Below are 26,243 nucleotides of genomic sequence, written 5' to 3' on the forward strand. Positions count from 1 at the left end.
TCCATCATTAGAGACTTTGTACCTCCACAAATCTGTGTCTAGGAAATGCAGAGCATTCTTGGGAAGAGGGCTGTTTTGGACAATGTCACAGGTCTTCTGTGAGAATGTTTTTTAACTTTGTACAACGGATTGTAGAAATTAGTGAAATTAGCCCATTTGACATGAAAAGGCTTTTTTTTTTTTTTTAAACATCCAGCAAGATTTCTATGACAGCAGCCTCTAAGGATATTTTCATGAAAAGATTTTCAGTTATTCAGGATTGGGTAAGCTCTGAAGATAAGAACAAAGGTTGGCCCTTTTCTTTTCCAGCCTAAATGCTCTCAAAATTTAATGCTTTAATATTCATGTAATGCCTTTTGTTTGTGAAAATAAAAGCTAACATTTTCCCCTTTGATGATAGTTGCAAGGAGTGTGAATGTACCTAATACACAAAACCATCAACTTAAAAATCATTAAAATGATAACGTTTTATATTAGACATATTTTTCCACAATTAAAAAAATGGGGAAAAACGTTTCCCTTTGAAGATAAGGAGAGTGCTGGATGTTTACATTGGAGCCCTGCTTGAGCTTCAGCGCTCCTCACTGAGTGCTCCTGGCTGTGCGCAGCACCCGCGTCCCCGCCTCCGTGACTTCTCCTGCATTCCCAGTCACGTTGTCTGTACGTTTTGGCTGACCAGGTGTGCTCTTCTCCCTCAAGTCGTGAGACCAAGAAAGAGCTTTTCAAGTAAAGAAAGTTCTTTTTTTCTATTTTTGGAGGTCAGTCATCAACTGATGGTATTTTGGTATAATGTTTACATTAACAAGAATCAATATTTAAACAACGAAGTTATTTTCTCTGTGGATCAAATTAAAACTGCTTAGAAATAGACTTTATATGTATTTATGTTTTACACTTTGCTGAGAAAATACCAAAAGATGTCTTTTTTTGGCAGGATGGATAGTTGACCTGCAAAAAGTAACCCATTGCTCATTCACAAGTGAAAGAAAACTTTTCCAGGGACCTAAAATACCTTTTAGCAAGAAGAGGACATCATCTAATATTTTGACTACCTGTTATGTAAAATAGGAAGAATGTGCTTATTATTAAAGACATCCATCCAGTAGTTGAAAACTGAAATTTGGCTCATCAAGGCTGATCATAGCAAATTGGAGGATATTATTGAAGAAGGGAGTTCACTGCTATCTGAGTTTATATATTTAGCAATATCAGTTATCTTAAGTAGTTAGGCTTGAATACATAGGCCTATGATTTAAGCGGTTCATGATCCCTTCACTTAAGACACCAAATAGAATTGAGTATCTAGCAGACCAGAATACCGTACCTCATTCACAGTGGTTTTTGATTACTGGCCTCTGAAGACCATATGTTTTCGTTATGTGAAAATTAAGGAAATTGGCCGAGCACGGTGGATCACGAGGTCAGGAGATCGAGGCCATCTGGCCAACATGGTAAAAGCCCATCTCCACTAAAAATACAAAAATTAGCTGGATGTGGTGGCGGGTGTCTGTAGTCCCAGCTACTTGGGAGGCTGAGGCGGGAGAATCACTCAAGTCCAGGAGGTGGGGGTTGCAGTGAGCCGAGATCACGCCACAGCACTCTAGCCTGGCGACAGAATGAGACGCCGTCTCAAAAAAAAAAGAAAAAAGAAAAAGAAAATTACGGAAATTAATTAATCAATAAGCTTATAACCTTAGAAGGAAGTAGCTAAGAAATTCTCAGTGTCTTTATATCAAACCATATGCCTTGAATTTTCTGTAGTGATGTGTCCTGTATACAGAGAAAAATAATAACAGTTCTCAGGAGTCCTTCCTACAGCCATCTCCTGCCTCCCTTTTACATTCCTGCCCTTTCAGAATGTATCTGGATGCTGTGAGCAAGAAGGAAGGAGTCTTGCCAAAGGCATTTGATTCTTTAATTCCTCCAAGAGTGTGTACTAACTTTTGGACAAGGGAGAGGCGTTTTGGAAAGAGGATATGGCATCAATGCTGTTTTAATTTAAAGCTTCTAGTCCTTGAATTGCTGGAATGTGCCTCAATCTAAAGGCTATTTCCTAACAGGGAAGCCGTCAGCATTGACCAGACTTTCCAGCAAATGGAGCTGCCGCTGCCTGATAGGCTCTCGGCGTTCACATGTGGTTCCTGTCGTCAGAAAGAGGGGAAGCAATGAGGGATATATAGATTTGGGGTTCACCTTCTAATATGGTCCCAATTTACTTATCCCCTCTAACCACCCCCCCACCCCCCCAGGGTAACTTGTCTCCTTGACTCATTCATGGCAAAGGAGCACTTGGAGAGGCTGCATCAGAGGAAGGGGCCAGGGCCAGTGAAAAAAATAAAAACGAAAGGCTGTCTAACAAGCTCCAGATGTTCTGTGGTGGGTGCCAACCCGTGTGTTCAGACCTTAAGTCATGAAGAAGCCCTGCTGTGATTGTCAGGTCCCTGCACGAGATTTCGTGTAAACTCAGATAGAACCCTGGAAAGCACCAATACAATCTGTTTAGTCACAGCAGCTGTCACCAGATGGCCTTTCTCTCAGCATTATTTTCTTCTTTTCACCTCCAGAATTTTACAGCCTCCATATTGTACTGGTTGCTAGTGTGAAATCTGGTTTTGCCGCTGTGTGCTCTACACAGATGTGTCATAGGCAGGCTGGGCTTTTCAGGACAGGCTGGGGTTGTTTTTTTTTTTCTTTCTTCCTGTTTTTAAGAGTCGACTATAACAGTATAAAAGTAAAGGCTACAAACTTAAACTGATTTGGTTTGAATCTAGATAATCTCATTTACAACTATAATTTTGTAATCCTCTACATTAGAATTAATTGTCATATAATATATTCTTTGATTCCAGTATTTTGTAGGCATGGGGGATACAAAGGCACAGTACTCGTCTTAAAGGAACTCACAGGCTAATGCATCAAACACTGGTTGTTCTAGACACTTGGCAGACATTCTGTATTAGTCCGCTTTCGCATTGCTTTAAAGTACTACCTGAGACAGGGTAATTTAAAGACGAGGTTTATAAAGACGAGGTTTAATTGACTCACAGATCCACATGGCTGGGGAGCCCTCAGGAAACGTACAATCATGGTGGCAGGTGAAGGGGTAGCAAGGCACATCTTACATGGTGGCAGGAGAGAGGGAGCGATCAAGCGAGGAACTGCCACACCCTTTTAAACCATCAGATCTCGTGAGAACTCACTATCTTGACAACAGCAAAGGGGAAATCTGCCCGCGTGATCCAGTCACCTCCCACCAGGCCCCTCCCCTGACACTTGGAGATTACAGTTCGAGGTGAGGTTTGGGTGGGGACACAGAGCCAAATCGTATCACATTCTGTGGAAGGTAGTCCTGGCCTTGCCAGCTTTTTCTGCTGACAGCTTTAGCAGCTCATCCAAACATTATGTAACTTATTTACCCATTCACTTCAGATTTACCTCACAGAGTTGGCGTGAAATTAAGTAAGATAGCAAACCTAAAGTGCCTAGAATCCCCACTTCCATTCTCTATCACTGATAGCCCTGTTCATGGTGAGAACTGTGCCATGGGTGACACACAGTGCAATGAGGGAGGGGTAGTCTCAGGAAGCATGGCTCTCATGCTTTTTTTTTTTTTTTTTTTTGAGACGGAGTTTCGCTCTTTTGCCCAGGCTGGAGTGCAGTGGCACGATCTTGGCTTACTGCAACCTCCACCTCCTGGGCTCAAACAATTCTCTGCCTCAGCCTCCTGAGTAGCTGGGATTACGAGTGCCCGCTACCATGCCCGGCTAATTTTTTGTAATTTTAATAGAGACAGGGTTTTACCATCTTGACCAGGCTGATCCTGAACTCCTGATCTCGTGATCCACCCGCCTCTGCCTCCCAAAGTGCTGGGATTACAGGCGTGAGCCACCGCCCCCAGCCTGGCTCTAATTCTTGGTTATTTCTAACCACTTTATTTAAATGTGCAGACTCACATAGTGATCAGAATTACACAACTAGCACATGGTGTTCCACTCCTCTGAGGAAGAACGTATTTATCAGGGCAGTTAGGAAAAAGAGGTAGAGTTACTTTTTATCCTTCCTTTTTTCCACCTGTTCTTTTTAATGATATGACTCTAATATAGAATTTTTAAAAAATAATTCTAAATTCTAATATGTCTTTCTTAAATTTTAAATTTTCGTCACTGAAGAACATTTAAATGCCCATCTGCCTGAAGTCCTCAACATTAGGAAAATGATAACTCCCAAGCATACATCCCATCTCACTCGCCTTCTAGTTCTGCGATTTTCCACGTTACCTGCCTGTTCTAAATATCCCCGAGTAGTATAACTTTTCATAATTCTGTGAAAATAGAGCAGTGACAACAATGGCCACCACGCACCACTTGACTGCAGTGTGCGGGGCACAAGGGCTTCCTATCACAGGATCTTCCCCACAGCTCTGGATAGTGTCTTCGTTATGTAGAGGAAGCACTTCAGACCCAAAAACATTAAAATTGTGGCTAAATTTCCATGAAGACTAAGTGGTGGACCCAGAATTAGAAGTGATTCTCTTCTCACCCTTACCATCTTATGTGAAGATTCCAGATGGTTGGTAATTAGATTGTATTAGAATTAGAATAATACAAACAATGCTATTTTATGTTTTTATGATACTCGTTTGTTTCCCTGAGAGACAGAAAAGGGTATCTATTTATACTCCAGCCCTTCCCCTCTCTGTCGATAAAGAACCAGAAACAAAAAAGAAATGGTGTGATTTGTTTCCCTTGGGTTTCCCTTTTCCCTGTTCCAGGCTGAGCATCACCTTTCTGTACACGAGGTCTTTCTCCCGTCGTCCCAGCACTACTTCCTTGAGATTACATCAGGTGATCCAGTTGGTCTTGGGAACGATCCTGTATTCTTCAGTCAAGCATTTTCATAGAGTAGTTTTCTACTGTGTTATGTGTATTTTACTTGCTTAATCCTCCGAAGACTGCTTTATTTCCCTAATCACTAAGTTCTTGATGGAAAGAGTATTTCACTGTTGCCCCAAGTACTTTCAGTAGGTATGGTATGAAAAAATACCTGAATCAAGTGAATAATATTTTGTGTACCTGTCTTTTATTAACTTCTGTCCACTCTCTAGTTAACAATTTTTAGTCTCTCGTGGCACTGCATATGATGCCTCGTATGATACCTTTACTCTTGTTGTTTCATCAGGTAAAGTTGAGTACTTTGACATTCGCTAAGTAGGTCGGGAAACCCAGCCTATGCTCTGAATTGGCTGTTTCTGCAGTCTAGCAGACGTTCTGGCACACATTCACGCATCTGTGAACCCACATTTGTACATGCTTTCACACTTCCCCATCCCTGTTAGAATGCTGGTTACCGTAATAACAGATTCAATGCTCTGTCCACATATCCCACTCAGAAACAATTTGTCCCCTAAGATGGACTCACTGTCTTTTGATTCATTTATTTAGGGTTATTTTGCTCCTTCGTTGTTAGTGAATAGAAAATGTATATAGGTTAATGCCTTTCTTATTTTGACTTTAACTTTTCTCACATGATATAGGACTTGCCATTGGCCCACCTTTAAATGACTGTGTATCATCTATCTTTTCCTCCTCGTGGCATTAAAGGCTACTGTCTACTCTAGTAGCATGGTGTACTAATTATGAAGTTGTGGTTGAAAAGACACTTTTATCATCACCACTGTAGGCACTTGGAACTTTCCAAATAAATCATTATTTGGACGAAAATTTCCCAGGCTTATTATTTATTGGTACAAAGGTGAATACCTTTTGGAAGGTTCAGTAAACTCCCTTTGTTTGGAACTTAGGGTTATGACAACAGTAAAATAGTATCGTTTCAGCTTTCAGTTTTGGTGGACATGTGCTTTGCTCACAGCTTTCATGAGAGAAAATGCAGTTTCGTTATTAATTCTTCTCCAGCCAAACTCAAGTCATTTGCTGGTTTGAAATGTGTCTTCTTTACTATCTCAGAGTTTTGAGTGAAGAATATAAGTTGTTTTGTATGTGAAAAATGTGATTTGTTCTTATTTACTAAAATTTGGGAAGAACTGGCTTAACATTGATCTGAAGAATGTAGGGGTCACATACTTTTTTAAAAAAAACGCTCAAATCTGATTTTCAAATTCTTAGCCCAGGGTCCTGACCACTCCCCATTCGAGCAATATTTAGGACCACCAAGCTGGAAGACAATAAATAATTGGATTCTTACATGTCAAACTGATTGTTGGCTCTCTGTAGTATACATGAATTGTTTTTGAACGAAGCTAAAATCCTGTGAAGACATACTAATCATCTAATATGAACCCAGTTAGATGAAAATCACCTTTTGGGACTTATTCTGTTAAAAAATTATGTGAAAAGTTCGCCCAACAAGCCAAGCAAATAGACCTGTCTGTAGTCTACTTAGTGATTTAAAGCCTTTTCCTTAGAAATGAAATCCATGATGGAAGCTTCTTGCCAATAAGAATAATGGAGAATCAACCTTTAAAGCCACATACATGACGTAAAATCTCAAGTTGCCATTATTCCGTATTGTCATATGGAATAGAGAGACGTGGCTAGTCAGTTTTATTAACTACTTTCCCTTCCTTTCCTCTGTCCTATGTTCTGAACCAACAGAGGACTAAATTTTCTTACAGAGGCAGAAAGTTAAGACTTAAGATTTAAGGAATATGAGGGTAGGGTGTACCTTGTTGACTGTTATGTTATTGCATCTGAGCCTTCAGATGACATCCTGAAATAAATCGCATAGTTAGGGTATTTTATACCTATCATTATCATTAGGGGCTTCATGGTTTTGACAAATACACTATCAAAGGGAAGCACATCACAAGGAACGCTACTTGCAGGTCAAATATTGACTAATCTAGGGAGTATATTGTGTGATATTTTGGTCTGATTTTTCACTTTCAGTTTGTTGCTGTAATACACATACGGAATTTTTAAAATATATGTATTTTAGATTTATGCCGTGTTTGTAAATTCCCATAAATACATAAAAGGGCCATGCTAAGCTGTCTTTGGGGTGGCCACACTAGTGTATTTTCCTCCCACATTTTGCCATAAGCAGCAAGAAGAAACCAGGCCCACACCTTCAGCACTTTAACTGGAAATCTACTTAGCTGGATCTCTCAGTTCATTCAGCACATTCTCCACTTTCCACACAGCTGCAGGTGACGTTGTTGCTAACGTTCTGGCCGCATATCAGCGATCCGAGTAACAAGTTCTTCGCTTGCCTTTAAGATCCAGTGGCAGCCTCCTGAAAACCCCCATTTCAGCAAACAGCCAAAATTCAGGGCACTTGAGGTTTGCACTAGTGCTCTCCTCAGAATCTTTCCAAGTCTTCCAGCTTCCGCCCACTGCCCAGCTCCAAAGCCACGCTGGCGTTTGAAGTTTTGTTACAGTGTTACCCCCATTCCCAGTTATGCCAGAATCTGTTAGTTATCTATTACTGCATAAAAATTACTCTTAACTTAGTGGCTTAAAGTAATCGTTACTTTCTCACACAGTGACTGAGTGCCAAGAATCTCCACGCAGCTTAGCAGGTGGTTCTGACTCGAGGTCCCTTATGAGTTTACAGTCAGGCTCTTGGTATTCAGTCATCTGAAGGTTGGCTAGGGATGGAGGACCCACTTCCAAATTCATTCGTGAATTTATTTTTATTTTTATTTTTTATTCTTCTTTTTATTTTTTATTTTATTTTATTTATTTATTTATTTTGGCTATAGAGCATTTATTTTTTTTTTTATTTTTTTTTTTTTTTTTTTTTTTGAGACGGAGTCTCGCTCTGTCACCCAGGCTGGAGTGCAGTGGCCGGATCTCAGCTCACTGCAAGCTCCACCTCCCGGGTTCACGCCATTCTCCTGCCTCAGCCTCCTGAGTAGCTGGGACTACAGGCGCCCGCCACCTCGCCCGGCTAAGTTTTTGTATTTTTAGTAGAGACGGGGTTTCACTGTGTTAGCCAGGATGGTCTCGATCTCCTGACCTCGTGATCCGCCCGTCTCGGCCTCCCAAAGTGCTGGGATTACAGGCTTGAGCCACCGCGCCCGGCCTAGAGCATTTATTACAAACAAAATTGAGGTAACAGAAGCTGACCCAGAAGCCACGCCCGCCCAGGCTGGGCCATCTCTACTTGCCCCACACCAGTCCCTGAGCACCTCGGGCCCAAAGCAGCCCCCGGAGGACAGACGTGTCCCGCACACTGAGGTAGCTGCATCTTAAGCCCCTACAACTCCCTAGGGTTGCCCAGTTCCCACACAGATCCCTGTCTGGAGGGGAGGAGGAGGGAGGGGCAGGCAGGTGGAGCCCTAGCTTCAGGTGGGGCATACCCCACACCCCAACAAACATTCCAGCCTCTTAGGCTGGGCGCTTTCCCGCCTGCCCACCCAGCCAGCCATGGGACAGCAGGGTGGCCACCAGAGGCAGCGTGCCAGGGCAAGAGGTCACTGCTGCTTCGGGCCGTCCTCGGTCACCCTCTGGGAGGCCAACTCGACCAGCACATTCTGCAGGTAGTTGGGGTTGGGGTAGCCGTGGCCTGTCGTGTTGCAGAGTCCATCTCTGTCTCGTGGTAGATCTCATTCCACACCACAGTATCGCTATCACCCATGGTACTGGACGTGCCCACTGTGAAGATGAGCCACCTTTTCTAGGCCACCTTCGGGAGCTCCAGGACCTTGTGGCCCTGGATGTTGTCTGGATGGTAACACTGGCAGGGAAACCCTCTGGCAGTAAGCGGCTTTCCAGGGTTGGGGTGCTCGGGGCCCTGGATGTCATGCGGAATGTTGTAAACTGTGAGGATGGTCCCGCAGTCCTCGTGGCCAGGGAGTGACATCTGGAACCTTAACACCTCCATCTTCCCCTGGAGCGGGGTCTCTGTTTTCTCTCCAGAGATGGTTTGGCTCTCTACCATACAGACTCCTCTGTAGGGTTACTTAGGACACGAGGGCCAGCTTCTCCAGAACAAGTGACCCAAGAAAGGAAGAGAACAACCCAAACGGAATTTGCAGTGTCTTCCATAACCTAACCTCAGAAGTGACATACCATCACCTCCGCCTTACTCTGTTGATCGCACAGACCAGCCCTTATATCCTATGGGAGGGGGCAGCACAATGATGCGAACACCTGGAGACAGAGATCCTTGCAGCCATCCTGAGAGCTGACTGCCACAGCAAGTGCGTGATACACAAACGTGGTGTGTTCATGCAGTGAAATGCCGCTCAGCAGTGGATAGAAGTGAACTACAGACACACAACAGGAATAAACAAACGTGGTATGTTCATGCAGTGAAATGCCGCTCAGCAGTGGATAGAAGCGAACTACAGACACACAACAGGGTGGACGAATCGCAAAGACACACCGAGACACAGAAAAGTACACACTGTGTGATTCCACCATACTCTGTAGTGTAAGAAAGCAGATCAGACAACAAAGCAGAACTTACTTCATCTTTTCTTCCCCTCGTCAGCTCACTTGAGAGGCCTGCAGGGGGAAAGGGACAAGTTCCATTCTCTTTCAGTCTTCTGCCTTCTTCATCTTCTGATGCTGCTTCTCTGGCCAGCATTGTTTCCTTTGGGGTGGAGCAGCAGCCAAAAGACACAAACCTGACAGCTCTCTGTAACATCACTTGACCCACAGAAAGCGCGTGCATCCTTGCCCTGCCAAATGGTGAGAAACAGGCTGCCTCGATACTTCTGTTTCCATCTGCCATCTGTCTCCTCCTCAGATAAGCACCAGGCAGATCAACAAGTCTGATGCCTAAGTAGATACAAAACGAAGGAATGAGATGTCAGTCTCCTTGACTTGTACTCACACCCAGTCTTTAGGAGTGGTTCTCTTTGAGCCCTCTGTCTCTTAGCTAAGGCAAAGGGGGCCTTCTTGTGAATGAGCACATAACTCTCCATGTGACAAGTCCTTCTTCCAGCCTTAACACCAGCTCACACCAGTCTTAGATGGATGTAGGGGCACCTGCTGAGACATTGGACTGCTGACAATAGTGCCTTTTCGGCCACTGGCCGCTAAGCTGCCTTTATACACGTTGGTTGCTTAGCTCTTTTTTGTCACCTGCTTTGGGCCTTGGTCACCAATTCTGTAACAACTGGAAAAGCCCACTCATCATACTATTAAAACTGTTTTACATTCTAAAAGAAGCTAACAGTGGTAGAATAAAACCACAGAGAGCTCCTGAGTTGTCAGTGAATAAAGGGAAAATCAAATAGCAAGTGTTGTAGCAGCTTAAGTGCTGCAGAAATTGTGGGAGTAAAATGTTGTAAACATCTGTTCATCTCACTTGGTTTAAATTCTTGATAATGAGGCCAGCCTCTGAGAGCATTTATGTACTCCTTTGTTTTATATATAAATCTGTTATTTGTAATGCCAGGTGCCTGTTTTATGACTGAGAAGAGATTCCTCAAAACACATCTGTGTTAGGCACTGCCAGGGCCCCTTCACCTTGCTTGTCCTTGATGGTGCCTACGTCATATTGTATCTGCTGTGTACATGAGTATCAGCCTCCCAGCTGTCCTGTATGGTATTATCTCCTTGAGGGTGACTGTTGTTTTATCCTGGAAAATGAAAACTTTGGTTAGAATATTCAGAATTTGACAGAAGAATACAATTCAGAAAGTACAGAAGATTACAGTTCAGTCTATATTTAATAATTCAATGGCCCTTTTTTTTTATGTACTTATTTATTTTTAATAGAGACAGAGACTCACTCTTGCCCAGGCTGGAGTGCAGTGTGTAATCGTGGCTCCTGGCCTCAAGCCATCCTCCCACCTTGACCTCCCAAAGTGCTGAGATTACACACGTGAGCCACCACAACTGGCCTCAATGGCCCCTACTGACTAGTTAAGATAAAAATGTTAATCTTTTAAAAACTATTTTATCTCCTTTCAACCCTAAGTTTGTGTATATTAAGTACTCAAATGTATATGCTTCTTCCTCTGAACCATTACAAACACTGAGATCAACTAGATGGTTCTGCTGATGGTGTCCAGGCTGTTTTGAAAGGAGCTAGATGCAAACCGTTTTTCATCACTGTCCTCACTTCTGGAATTGCCTTGCACTTCCTCAGCTTAATCTCTACTTTAAACTTCTCTTCAAATCATCATCATAGGCTGGAATTTCCTAGCCTGAAGTCAGTATTTTTCCTTATCATTAGCAACGCCATTCTGTCGTTCACATATTCATTTTCCCTTGGGCTTAAGTTGAACAAATGAGAAGAAAGGAGAAAGGGAGGGAGCAGAGAGAAAGAGAAAGAAACTTTTCACTTGGACCAGACTTGTTGATTGTATTTATTCTTTATGTTAAGCCAGGTTATTCTTGTTGGTGTGATTATTTGTTCGAATCTAAGAATTCCCATTCTGTAGCCATTCCTGTCTGTACTGTTTGTATGTATAGTGTGGTAGAATAGAAATAACACTACACCGAGAGTCAGGAGACCTGAGCTCTAGATCCGACTCTATTGATAACTAAGTATTTAATCTTGAACGTAGTAACACCATCAAAGAATATCAAACACTTCACACTTTACAAAGTACTATTGGGATACTTAATAGCGCCTAACGCTAGGGCTGTATGGTCAGGTGTCGTAAATAAAAGGAGTGAGTGAAGTGGTTTCAGGCCACAGGAGAAGGAGAACTGTGATAAACTAGGGACCACATGGTGTTGTCTACAGAGGCAGGCACGTTTAATTCCAGCTCTTGTGACCGTGTTAGATGTGAGTCCCATGTTATTCAGGCATCCATTTTTCCCTGGAGAATTCAGATTTTTATATAAATCTCTTTATGTCTAAGTGTCAGCAGCTAATGTATTTTTTATTTTTATATAAATCAGGCCACAAGGCTGATTTAATTTTATTTGTTTTAACACAAATAAGGCCACAAGCTGCCTAACTTGCCTCTTTGGGCTTTATCTTCCTCATCTATAATATTGGGTGGATAGATCAAATGATTTTAAAGTCTAAAATTCATTATTTTCTGTATTTCGATAAATCAGCTTATTTACCTGTAGCTGTATCATCTGCTAAGTGCTGACATTAAAAGTTTAAAAAGAAGCAATCAAAAAGCCTAAGAAAACATATGTAAAGATTGTTTAACTCTGTCTATAGAAATTTGCTTTTTTATGAAAGTATTATTTTATTAAAAAGTATTGCATTTTGAAGATGAAAAAATCCTGGTTTTTTTTTAATCCTTCAAAGAAATAGATCATATTTTGATAAATTCTGCTTGATTGGAGCTATTGATAAGTAAAAAGTCCTGAAGCTGGGAATGTGGAGAAACCTGGATTCAGCCCAGTCTCCTTTCATCATCTGTTGCATTTTTTTGTCATAAATTCCAGATGTAGGAAAAAATCCCTCACAACAATTTGATAAGACTCTTCCCTTCGTTTCCAGCATCAAATCTAACTTGCCTTTCCTATCGTCAAACTGCTCCCTTTTATGATGCCACAGGGAATTAATTTATAAATCTTCTGAGTTTCCTGATCCCTCTTGAATGGTCTCAATGCAGATAAATCAACCCAGGTTTCCTGCCCGTATGCTGGTGCCCTCCTCTCCGTTTCTTCTGTGTCCGTCAGGCGGTATGATTTATAGCTGCCTTCCCTGTGCTCGTTGACGTTGGTCTGAGGATCTCATTAAGCATATGTAAAACCAGAAAGATTAGTTTGAGGGTCACTCCCTCCTCCATTAAACTTCTCTTGGTGGGAATCAGTCAGACCAATATATGCCAAAAATCTGTTCCTGCTGCCTCTTTTGGTCTCTTTTGAACTGATGTAGATACTCATTAAAAGCAGATGTAAATTAGACAGGTGTGGTGGGCGCCTGTAATCCCAGCTACTTGGGAGGCTGAGGCAGGAGAATCACTTGAACCCGGGAGGCAGAGGTTGCCGTGAGGCAAGATCGCACCACTGCATTCCAGCCTGGGAGACAGAACAAGACTCTGTCACACACACAACAAAAAGCGAATGTGGAATTAAATGATATTTGCTTTGAAGGATAATAGGAGTGGTGTTAAACTAGAATATTAGCTGTCACTGAGTGCCATTTTCAGAAGCTGTAATTTACATGACCAAATGTGCTATCACATGACTTTCTAGAAAACAGTATTCATGCCATTAGTCATCTCAAGAAGATAATATTTAACATCTAGGCAGCTGAGCCCTATTTTGAGTTCTTTCTGTGAATTAATTCATTTAGTCATCACTACAGCCCTAAGAAGTAGAGTTATCCTCATTTTACAGAGAGGGAAAGAGGTTAAATAACTTGCCCTAAGTCACGTAGCTCGTAAGTGACTGAGCCAGGATTCAGAACAAATCATCTCTCTCCAGAGCTGACGTTCCTAATCACTGTACCAAAATGTGTTACCATCATTACAGTACGTGCTTTAGGTAAGAGATTTCAATAGCCTTCGGCCATGTTATTAATAACCCCATCGTACTCAGTTGTAATAAATAGTACTTTAATCTACCCTTATTATAAATTACAGTGAAAATATATACGTTACTGTAAAGGACTGCCCCCAATTTTAAAAACTTAATTCAGAATCCTGACAGGTCAAACTGTTTTCCAAATCTTGTATTAAAAAGATGTCTTCTAATTTTAACAATTACCTTGTAAATAGTTGACTGGATTAATGAACAGCCGTACAGCCGAGGAGAGGGTAAAATGACAAGCTGATTTTTAGTAGCTAAGTTCGAAAATCCATGTGCTAATAACTCTAAATTACCATTGGAAATAATTTTGTTATTAAAATACTATTAACTGTCATATATACATAGACAAGATGTATGCAAATCTGGTTCCAAAGTATTGCACGGCATTTATTAAGATATCTTTTAGCCACCAGCTTTTTTTTTAATTTTAAGAATCAACTAATTTGCGTGGTTTTTTTTGTTTTGTTTTTTTTTTTTTGAGACGGAGTCTGGCTCTGTTGCCCAGGCTGGAGTGCAGTGGCTTGATCTCGGCTCACTGCAAGCTCCGCCTCCTGGGTTCACGCCATTCTCCTGCCTCAGCCTCCCAAGTAGCTGGGACTACAGGTGCCCGCCACCAGGCCCGGCTAATTTTTTTGTATTTTTTAGTAGAGACGGGGTTTCACCGTGTTAGCCAGGATGGTCTCGATCTCCCAACCTCGTGATCGCCCATCTCAGCCTCCCAAAGTGCTGGGATTACAGGCGTGAGCCACCGCGCCCGGCCAATTTGCGTTCTTAAGAGCTCATAGAGATGAGTGATTGGAAAGCTGTTGAAAAGTTCATAGAAAATAGTGACTGTTGAAGGAGGAACATCTATCGTACCTGAAGTTCAATATTTTTCCCCCTATATTTCAAAAGTTTTATGAAATATAAGAATTTAAAGAAATAGATTGTTGAGCTTTAATACTAAAACAGTATTTGTAGTAGTTGGTTTTCAGGGTAGAGAATGCTGAAAGTTAATGGTATGGCCAGCCTTGTTCCTGAATGGAGCATTTTGAATTGGAAATGATGGTTTTCCTGGTCTTGCATAAAATTGCAACCTACTAATGGTTAAATCTAAAATTATGGGTTCTCAGAAAATAATTTGGAACATGTACAGTCTGGGCCTACCTAACTTTTAACTAGCTGATTCAGTAGAAATATACAAAGAGATTGAGTGGCTATTACTATGTTTAAATCTACATAGGCACTTTACAAGCACACCCAAATTGCACACCTGAAACAATTACCAAACTGTCTCCCCAGACCCAGATGCTAAAACACTTAGAGAAGCCTGGTTGGTTCCCAGTCATGGCCCGAAGCCAGTGAAGAGACACAGGTGCACCACGTTCCCCTGGTCCACCCTAGTCCACAGTGTTTACCAGTTCTTCATTTCAACTTCTGTTACATGGAAGATTCTTATAAATCAGGTTTTCTTCCCTGATAAGTTTCCTCACAGTTACCTTCCTATCTGTCTTATTACTGAGAAACAATAGCCAGGAAGAACTGAAGGAACCCTGTTTCTAAGGCTGGTTCTAGTTCAGCTAATCGCTATCTAAGGCTGGTTCTGGTTCAGCTAGTGGCTTTCTAGAGCTCTCTTTGTATTTAGACATCAAAACAGCAGTCACAGCAATGTTCCCTGAGCCTGCATTGTCCTCCTGAACGGTAGATGAAATTACCAGCAGCTGACTTGCGGCTGTTCTTACGGCTGTGCACCGAAATGACTGTTTCTCTTAACACATATTTTAACAATCTGAGATGAGACTAAGTGGGTCTCTCACTTTTATGTTGTCTGGTAAGATGAGCCATAACTTAAATATCCTTGTTTTTATTACCATAATGATATAACTATAGCAAAGAAAAAGCATGAGCCATGATTGACAGAAATTACTCTCCTTGTCAGATATCAAGATCATTTCCTCCATTGCTTAAAGCTTCTTGCAATACAGCCTTTTTTTTTTTTTTTTTGGAGACAGAGTCTTGCTCTTTCGCCCAGGCTGGAGTGCAGTGGCATGAGCTTGGCTCACTGCAACCTCCACCTCCCAGATTCAAGCGATTCTCCTGCCTCAGCCTCCCGAGTAGCTGGGACTACAGGTGCCTGCCACCATGCCCGGCTAATTTTTGTATTTTTAGTAGAGACAAGGTTTCACCATATTGGCCAGGCTGATCTCTAACTCCTGACCTTGTGATCCGCCCACCTCGGCCTCCCAAAATGTTGGGATTACAGGCCTGAGCCACCGTGCCCAGTCACAAAAAAAATTTTAATGAAATGCATACAGCCAGGCACGGTGGCTTATACCTGTAATCCCAGCACTTTGGGAGGCTGAGGCAGGTGGATCACTTGAGGTCAAGAGCTCGAGACCAGCCTGGCCAACATGATGAAACCCTGTCTCTACTAAAAATACAAAAAGTAGCCGGCCGTGGTGGCGCACACCTGTAATCCCAGCTACTCCGGGAGGATCGCATGGACCCAGGAGGCAGAGATTGCAGTGAGCCAAGATTGTACCACTGCACTCCAGCCTGGGCAACAGAGCATGACTTTGTCTCAAAAAATAATAATTACATACATTAAAAAGTACACAAGTCTAAGTATACATGTCAGTGAAATTTTACACACTTATGTAACCAGCATCTACATCCAGGAAGCAGATTATTGCCAACACCCCAGCAAGTCGTTCTTACACTCCCTTTTCAGGTACCATCCCCTGCCTGTTCCTCCAAGAGTAACCACTCTACTGAATTCTGACAGTATTGGTTAGTTGTGTCTTAAAAAGTCAAAACTTAAAGATTTTATGTCAACAGAGCAACCAGGGATCCAGAGGCAGAAGCCAACGGAGCCACCACAGGCAGAGGGCGTAGCCTTGAGCCAGAGGATTGTTCTCAGACCTTGAAACCTAGTGGAATTTTCTCTGCTGGATTTCAGACTTGCTTGGGGCTGATGACCCCTTTTTTTCTTCCAGTTTTTCCCTTTGGGAATGAGAATGTCTATTATATACTGGTCCCACCATTGTATTTTGGAACCTGATAACTTGTTTTCTGTTTCGCATATTGACAGATGGAGAAGATGGATCATACTTTGTCTCCCTCATACCCAATTCAGATTAATTAGATGAGGAGATACAGGACTTTTGAGTGATGCTATTTAGATGGACTTTTGGATTTACAGTTGATGCGCTACTGGGTTAAGATTTTTGGGGATACTGGAATGGGGTGAACGTATTTTGTGTATAGGACAGATATTAATTTGGTGGAACTAGAAGGCAGGCTGTAGTAGATTGAATGCCCCCCAAAACATTTGCCCTCCCCAAACATATTGCCCCCAAAAAACATATGTCCACATCCAAATTCCTATAACCTGTAAAGGTAACCGTATTTGGGTCAAGGGTCTTTGCAGACGGGATTAAATTAAGGATTTCAAGAAGAGATCATTCTTAATTATCCAGGTGGGGCCCTACCCCTAATGACAAGTCCTTGTGAGAGACAGAAGACAGATACAGAAGATAAGTGATGTAAAGGCAGAGGCAGAGATTAGGCTGGGTGGCTATGAACCAAGAAATGTCCACCGTCACCGAAGCCAAAAGAGGCAAGGAAGGATTCTCCCTTAGCGTCTCCACAGGGAATGTGGCCCTGCCAACACCATACTTTTTATACTTGGGGTCGCTCGAACGGTGAGAGAGTAAATTTATGTTGTGTTTATGTTGTTTGTGATCATTTCTTTTGGACTTGTGGCCGCTCGAACGGTGAGAGAGTAAATTTATGTTGTATTTCTGTTGTTTGTGATCATTTCTTATGGCAGCTCCAGGAAACTAACGCGTGGAGTAGGTAACACACCTTCTCAAGTCCTTCATGTATGAGTATGACAAGCTTGTTGCCCCTGAGCGTATTAGGGTTCCGCTTTATTTGAAGGAGAAAGATAAATACATTATCTCTGCTTAATGACTAGCATTTGTTGATATATGCAAAGAAGACATTCTTAAGACAGCCTGGGGCAGAAGAGGTCAAACAATATTTTTGGAGAAAGGAGAATACTAAAAGACTAATAAGAGTTAGACTCATGAATGAGCTAGAAAAGGAGCCTCTTAGGCAGAGGGATCACTGTGGCCGGGGGTGCTGAAGCACGAAGCATCCTGAGATCAGGGAACCATAGAAGGCTTCTTCTTACCAAAGTCTGCACTACTGGGCAGTGACGTGAGACTCCAGAGCTGGGAGGGGACAGGTCATGGAGATCCCTGTATTGACAATGCTGAGAGTAGTTTGGACTTGCTCCTGTAGGTGATGCCAAGCCATAGAGAGGCTTTTAGTCTCTCTGATGTTTTCAGAGTTTTCTTTTATAGATAGATCAATCACTCTGGCAGCTAATGGAGGAAGTTAAGGGGAGCCTGGAGTAAGAAGATGGTAAGATTAAAAACAGGGAGACTGTTTAAGGGAGACTGTTTAAGAATCTATTCCAGTTATGCAGATATGAAATGATGAGGACAAGAAGACAGGGTAGTTGAGATGGAGTAATGTATTCACTAGGCCATTCTGTGTATCAAACACCACCTAATTTTAGTGCCTTAACACAGTAAACGCTTATTTCTTGGTTATGCAAAGTCCACTGCAGATCTTGCTGCCTCTATGAGGAAGTTGCCCTCCATACAGCAATTCAGTAATCCAACTCCACTTAAAATTTTCTAGTTTAGCTCTTTCAGTATGAGGCCTTCTTGGTGACCGTGGCAAAGGAACAACTAATTGGTAGTTCCCGTGCTGTTTCTTCTATGCTTGGGCCCCAAGGTCACTATCCCCAGACCACAGACCAGTCAGATGTCTGGTTTGGCCGAGTAAGTGGAAGTGGTCTCCCTGGTTAAAATGGGTAATAAAGAAGAAAGACCATTTATGGAAGAGAATATAACACGCTCCTTTTTAGTAGAGTTGAATTTGAGGTGATTTATTCCCAAATAGATATGTCAAGAAGGCCATTGGCTAGAGATGTTAATTTTGGAGTCATCAGAACAGAAATACTAGTTAAACCCATGAAAATGAAATAGCTTACTTAAGAGAGAATATAGGCAAGTCATACTTTTTACTGTTTTCTGACACATACTAAAATATTAATACAGGCCATTATTGTCGTCCTTATAGATTATAGCTCAATTAGCATATGCCCTCTGTAAGCCTGTTGGTAATGGATTTCAGAACTGGCTCTACTGGATTTGCGTTGCTAGAAGTTTTCATGCAGTTCTAGGGTTTTTAAGACCTTTTTTTTCCACGTCTTACATGTGTTGAAAATGCTTTAAGCATTTATGGCACAATATATCACAAGTGATTGTGGTCTTATGTACCGCATAGCCATTTTGCTGTTTTGATATATAAATTAATAAAGCTCTGTTCCTGGAAATGAGGATAATGCTACATGAATACTCCAAAGAGTTAACATAAAAGTATTCTTGAAAAGCACTCCCTCAAGAAAGGAATTCTGTCCAAATGCTATTGATTCCAGGGTATTTTGTCTATTTTCTTTTAAAGCACCTTACATTAAAAAATCTGTTTTGCATTCAGTCTCTAAGCAAAAATATGTAGTGCCTTTAAAGAAACAACAACAAAAAACTCTTGAGTCGGTTTATCTGTCCATTTTAAGTGACACACTTATTTCATGAACTAATTAAACTTGTCATTAAGGCTTCATTAATTTCCTCTCCACTCCTGGGGTGGGATGGTTGAATCAGAGCGGGGCTGTGTGTGTCTGGAAATGACCTTTGTATAGTTGGGTGGTAAAGTATACTTCAAAATACCAGTAGATATTTTATTTAAAATTTTGTTTTCTTTGGTAGATTATTTCCTTCTAATTATAGTAGTAAACACTGATATGTTATGATTAGTGATTAGCTTATAACAAACATCTAAACAGGGATAAGTCAGCCTGTTTAGTGATAAACCTGTCTTTTGATGTAATTAGAACTGATCACTAGCCACTGTGTCTCTGTTTCTAGGACAGTGTAACCCACAGTGACGTAAATTAAATTTCTTTAAAAATCAAGGATGCAGTAAATACCAGCTGTCCATTAATATTGATTAATAAATCAATACATTTTTAAAATAATAGTTTAATTTTTCAAATTGATAAAAGTAAAAATTGCTAAATTGATGTATTACTGAGTTAATAAAATTAACATTTATTATTAATCTAAATGGGAAGGTGAAACATGGGGCAAAGAATGAATTTTTCTGAACCTAAAAACTAGAAGGAGGCCGGGCGCGGTGGCTCAAGCCTGTAATCCCAGCACTTTGGGAGGCCGAGACGGGCGGATCACGAGGTCAGGAGATCAAGACCATTCTGGCTAACCCGGTGAAACCCCATCTCTACTAAAAAATACAAAAAAAAAACTAGCCGGGCGAGGTGGCGGGCGCCTGTAGTCCTAGCTACTCGGGAGGCTGAGGCAGGAGAATGGCGTAAACCCGGGAGGCGGAGCTTGCAGCTTGCAGTGAGCTGAGATCCGGCCACTGCACTCCAGCCTGGGCGACAGAGCAAGACTCCGTCTCAAAAAAAAAAAAAAAAAAAAAAAACTAGAAGGAAAGTCAAAAGTACTTACCAGAACATGCTTAGGATGCCCAGAGGTATTGTCAGTTCATCTCCCGGAGGTGGGAGTAGTTTCGTCACCACCAAAATAAAACTGTGGTCAAACCATGAGTTTTGGAGTATTAAATGAACCCCGTTGTGGATTCACTATGGTCAAATTACTACAAGAACTGGGACTGGAATAGGTTGCCCTGCCCTAGAAGTTTCCTAGTTGATTGAGTTGAGGTCACTTCCAGACACACACAGTCCCACTCTGATTCAACCATCCCACTCCAGGAATGGAGAGAAAATTAATGAAGCCTTAATGACAAGTTTGATGAGGGAGGGAGCAACTATGTTGGCATGTCTTCTAAGGAGCTGTTTCTGACTTCTAGTGCCCAGCAGTAGTCCAACTATGGTAGCTAATCAGCTGCTGCCCAGTTACCTGACCCTGTTGGCAAGATGAATGTTTTAGTTCCCTGCTGTGCCTTTAATCATAATTGTCTTTTATTCATTCAGTTTGAGGTCTTCCTGGTTCTTGGGATGTTGAGTGATTCTCAGTTGAAACCTGGACATTTTGGATGTTATGCTGTATGACTCTGGGTCTTACTTAAGACTTCTGTTTTAGCTGGTTTTCTTTTGACACCACTCCAGCAGGGGAAGATTGGGGTGCTGCCTCAGTGTTGCCCAGTGGAGGTAGAAGTCCGGGTTCCCCACTTGGGCCCTGCTGACAGTCAAGGGGTAGAGCCTCCTTGTTACTCCTAGCTGGAGATGGGTACTCATGTCCCCACTAGGCTTCACTGATGTATCCCTGCCTGGTTGGGGTAGGAGGGCCTCCAGTAACACCGTGTGGGTGAAGGAAGTAGGGCCTAGTTACTGCTGTGCAGTAGTGGAGGTCCTGACTCTCCACTAGGAGACACGGCTGTTACTGCTTCATGGAGATGCAATTCTAGAACCCTCACCTAGTCTCCAGTGACACTGTGGAGGGGAGACTTCATTGCCGACAGATGGAAATTAAAGCCCTGCCTCCCTCGGCTTTCCCTGACACCTTCCAGTGGAGCAGGAAGAGGCTGAAGCACCTCCTCACAACCTAGTTACCATGGGGCCTGCTGTTTGGTCTTTACTGACATAAGTCACAGTGGACCACAGTGTTTTGTGTGGTCTTTGGAGTAGAGTGATTATTGTCCCACACGTTTCTATCTTGCTAGGCTGTCCCTTTCCTTTAGAGGCTTCTTTGGCTAGAGAGAGTGGGCTTCTGTTGAGGCTTTTTTTGTCTGTGCCTGTTGGTATTTCCAGGTTGTCAGCTTCTTCAGCTCCACACCTGGATATATAAGGCAAAAAGAAGGTCCAGGGAGCTGCAGGTCACAGCACTCCTGACTGGTCTGCCTTCTCTCTGCCTTTTTAATGTTTCTCTCTGTGTGTATAGTTTTGGTTGTACTTTTATACTTAGTGTGATGGAGGAAAAAAAAATATTCCTGATACTTCTTAAAGACAGTAAGGCAGACGCTATTCAGGGGACCACTGAGATGAGGATTTGTGTTAGAGGACAGAGATCGGGCTCAACTGAGAATACATGAGGACCAATGGAGATATGTAGCCAAGGAGCAGGGTGGGGGTCAGTGATGGAAAATTACTAAGAAGACATGTCATGGCTGGGAGATTCTTGCCAGACATACTCAAGAGGAGTTGCTGAAGACAAGCCAGAGAGATGACATATTGATAGCAGGAGATGAGGAATTTGATCAGATCTCATGAGTGATCAGATGTCAAGCATGGGGATTTATTTTTGAAGGAAGACTTAAGCAAGCTACCTTTTCTCTTTAGGAAAACAAAATGTAGGTTCTGGGCTTAGGTATATAAGTAATCAGTAGGTTGAATTTTAATGCTTACATTCAGATAACCAGTTTTTTTAAGTTACAATTTTCATTACTACCTCATCCCTTAGCCCCAGTCATGTATTTACATGTTTTGGAAAACCATACCTGTGGCAGCAGTTAAGTTTTGATGTCTAGTATCATTACTTTATTCAGCTTCTAATTCATTTTAAGTGGTCCTTAATGGATATTCATTTCTTATCAGAATCAATCTATACCTGATACTTGTGTATTTCTAGAAATCAAAGTTTTTCAAATACTTGCATTTATAAAATTATAAGTGGAAATATTTCAGTAACTATGAAGGGATAGATCATTTAAAATACTTTTCTTTTTTTTAATTTATTTTTTATTATTATTATACTTTAAGTTCTAGGGTACACGTGCATAACGTGCAGGTTTGTTACATGTGTATACTTGTGCCATGTTGCTATGCTGCACCCATCAACTCGTCGGCACCCATCAACTCGTCATTTACATCAGGTATAACTCCCAATGCAATCCCAAGTGATCTCATTGTTCAGTTCCCACCTATGAGTGAGAACATGCGGTGTTTGGTTTTCTGTTCTTGTGATAGTTTGCTAAGAATGATGGTTTCCAGCTGCATCCATGTCCCTACAAAGGACACAAACTCGTCCTTTTTTATGGCTGCATAGTATTCCATGGTGTATATGTGCCACATTTTCTTAATCCAGTCTGTCACTGATGGACATTTGGGTTGATTCCAAATCTTTGCTATTGTGAATAGTGCCACAATAAACATACGTGTGCATGTGTCTTTATAGCAGCATGATTTATAATCCTTTGGGTATATACCCAGTAATGGGATGGCTGGGTCATATGGTACATCTAGTTCTAGATCCTTGAGGAATCGCCATACTGTTTTCCATAATGGTTGAACTAGTTTACAATCCCACTAACAGTGTAAAAGTGTTCCTATTTCTCCACATCCTCTCCAGCACCTGTTGTTTCCTGACTTTTTAATGATCGCCATTCTAACTGGTGTGAGATGGTATCTCATTGTGGTTTTGATTTGCATTTCTCTGATGGCCAGTGATGATGAGCATTTTTTCATGTGTCTGTTGGCTGTATGAATGTCTTCTTTTGAGAAATGTCTGTTCATTTCCTTTGCCCACTTTTTGATGGGGTTGTTTGTTTTTTTCTTGTAAATTTGTTTGAGTTCTTTGTAGGTTCTGGATATTAGCCCTTTGTCAGATGAGTAGATTGCAAAAATTTTCTCCCATTCTGTAGGTTGCCTGTTCACTCTGATGGTAGTTTCTTTTGCTGTGCAGAAGCTCTTTAGTTTAATGAGATCCCATTTGTCAATTTTGGCTTTTGCTGCCGTTGCTTTTGGTGTTTTAGACATGAAGTCTTTGCCCATGCCTATGTCCTGAATGGTACTACCTAGGTTTTCCTCTAGGATTTTTATGGTATTAGGTCTAACATTTAAGTCTCTAATCCATCTTGAATTAATTTTCGTATAAGGAGTAAGGAAAGGATCCAGTTTCAGCTTTCTACTTATGGCTAGCCAATTTTCCCAGCACCATTTATTAAATAGGGAATCCTTTCCCCATTTCTTGTTTCTCTCAGGTTTGTCAAAGATCAGATGGCTGTAGATGTGTGGTATTATTTCTGAGGACTCTGTTCTGTTCCATTGGTCTATATCTCTGTTTTGGTACCAGTACCATGCTGTTTTGGTTACTGTAGCCTTGTAGTATAGTTTGAAGTCAGGTAGCGTGATGCCTCCAGCTTTGTTCTTTTGACTTAGGATTGTCTTGGAGATGCGGGCTCTTTTTTGGTTCCATATGAACTTTAAAGCAGTTTTTTCCAATTCTGTGAAGAAACTCATTGGTAGCTTGATGGGGATGGCATTGAATCTATAAATAACCTTGGGCAGTATGGCCATTTTCATGATATTGATTCTTCCTCTCCATGAGCATGGTATGTTCTTCCATTTGTTTGTGTCCTCTTTTATTTCACTGAGCAGTGGTTTGTAGTTCTCCTTGAAGAGGTCCTTTACATCCCTTGTAAGTTGGATTCCTAGGTATTTTATTCTCTTTGAAGCAATTGTGAATGGAAGTTCATTCATGATTTGGCTCTCTGTTTGTCTGTTACTGGTGTATACGAATGCTTGTGATTTTTGCACATTAATTTTGTATCCTGAGACTTTGCTGAAGTTGCTTATCAGCTTAAGGAGATTTTGGGCTGAGACAATGGGGTTTTCTAAATATACAATCATGTCATCTGCAAAGAGGGACAATTTGACTTCTTCTTTTCCTAACTGAATACCCTTGATTTCTTTCTTTTGCCTGATTGCCCTAGCCAGAACTTCCAACACTATGTCGAATAGGAGTGGTGAGAGAGGGCATCCCTGTCTTGTGCCAGTTTTCAAAGGGAATTTTTCCAGTTTTTGCCCATTCAGTATGTTATTGGCTGTGGGTTTGTCATAAATAGCTCTTATTATTTTGAGATACGTTCCATCAATACCAAATTCATTGAGCGTTTTTTAGCATGAAGGGCTGTTGAATTTTGTCAAAAGCCTTTTCTGCATCTATTGAGATAATCATATGGTTCTTGACTTTGGTTCTGTTTATATGCTGGATTATGTTTATTGATTTGCGAATGTTGAACCAGCCTTGCATCCCAGGGATGAAGCCCACTTGATCATAGTGGATAAGCTTTTTGATGTGCTGCTGAATCCGGTTTGCCAGTATTGTATTGAGGATTTTTGCATCGATGTTCATCAGGGATATTGGTCTAAAATTCTCTTTTTTTGTTGTGTCTCTGCCAGGCTTTGGTATCAGGATGATGTTGGCCTCATAAAATGAGTTAGGGAGGATTCCCTCTTTGTCTATTGATTGGAATAGTTTCAGAAGGAATGGTACCAGCTCCTCCTTGTACCTCTGGTAGAATTCAGCTGTGAATCCATCTGGTCCTGGACTTTTTTTGGTTGGTAGGCTATTAATTATTGCCTCAATTTCAGAGCCTGCTATTGGTCTATTCAGGGATTCAACTTCTTCCTGGTTTAGTCTTGGAAGAGTGTAAGTGTCCAGGAAATCATCCATTTCTTCTAGATTTTCTAGTTTATTTGCATAGAGGTGTTTATAGTATTCTCTGATGGTAGTTTGTATTTCTGTGGGGTCGGTGGTGATATCCCCTTTATCATTTTTTATTGCGTCTATTTGTTTCTTCTCTCTTTTCTTCTTTATTAGTCTTGCTAGCGGTCTGTCAATTTTGTTCATCTTTTCAAAAAACCAACTCCTGGATTCATTGATTTTTTAGAGGTTTTTTTGTGTCTCTATCTCCTTCAGTTCTGCTCTGATCTTAGTTATTTCTTGCCTTCTGCTAGCTTTTGAATGTGTTTATTCTTGCTTCTCTAGTTCTTTTAATTGTGATGTTAGAGTGTCAATTTTAGATCTTTCCTGCTTTCTCTTGTGGGCATTTAGTGCTATAAATTTCCCTCTACACACTGCTTTAAATGTGTCCCAGAGATTCTGGTATGTTGTATCTTTGTTCTCATTGGTTTCAAAGAACATCTTTATTTCTGCCTTCATTTCGTGATGTACCCAGTAGTCATTCAGGAGCAAGTTGTTCAGTTTCCATGTAGTTGAGCGGTTTTGATTGCGTTTCTTAGTCCTAAGTTCTAGTTTGATTGCACTGTGGTCTGAGAGACAGTTTGTTACAATTTCTGTTCTTGTACATTTGCTGAGGAGTGCTTTACTCCCAATTATGTGGTCAATTTTGGAATAAGTGCGATGTGGTGCTGAGAAGAATGTATATTCTGTTGATTTGGGGTGGAGAGTTCTGTAGATGTCTATTAGGTCTGCTTGCTGCAGAGATGAGTTCAATTCCTGGATATCCTTGTTAACTTTCTGTCTTGTTGATCTGTCTAATGTTGACAGTGGGGTGTTGAAGTCTCCCATTATTATTGTATGGGAGTCTGAGTCTCTTTGTAAGTCTCTAAGGACTTGCTTTATGAATGTGGGTGCTCCTGTATTGGGTGCATATATATTTAGGATAGTTAGCTCTTCCTGTTGAATTGATCCTTTTACCATTATGTAATGGCCTTCTTTGTCTCTTTTGATCTTTGATGGTTTAAAGTCTGTTTTATCAGAGACTAGGATTGCAACCCCTGCTTTTTTTTGTTCTCCATTTGCTTGGTAAATCTTCCTCCATCCCTTTATTTTGAGCCTATGTATGTCTCTGCATGTGAGATGGGTCTCCTGAACACAGCAGACTGATGGGTCTTGACTCTTTATCCAGTTTGCCAGTCTGTGTCTTTTAATTGGAGCATTTAGTCTATTTACATTTAAGGTTAATATTGTTATGTGTAAACTTGATCCTGCCATTATGATATTAACTGGTTATTTTGCTCGTTAGTTGATGCAGTTTCTTCCT

General features: G+C 41.4%; 1 protein-coding gene and 1 long non-coding RNA gene across 17 annotated transcripts in view; one reads left to right on the plus strand and one right to left on the minus strand.

Annotated features, from left to right (window-relative positions):
* ERC1 (ELKS/RAB6-interacting/CAST family member 1) overlaps positions 1-26,243 on the plus strand; it is a 535,673-nt gene that overhangs the window by 393,375 nt on the left and 116,055 nt on the right. The gene's annotated exons all lie outside the window — the stretch shown is intronic.
* LOC110740791 lies at positions 9,661-20,082 on the minus strand. Its single transcript, XR_002515950.2, has 3 exons — positions 20,006-20,082; positions 10,440-10,552; positions 9,661-9,746 (listed from the first exon to the last, which is right to left on the minus strand). It is a non-coding gene; the product is annotated as an uncharacterized LOC110740791 (long non-coding RNA).

This window comes from Papio anubis, chromosome 9, assembly GCF_008728515.1.
Source record: "Papio anubis isolate 15944 chromosome 9, Panubis1.0, whole genome shotgun sequence".
NCBI classification, from domain to species: Eukaryota; Metazoa; Chordata; class Mammalia; order Primates; family Cercopithecidae; genus Papio; species Papio anubis.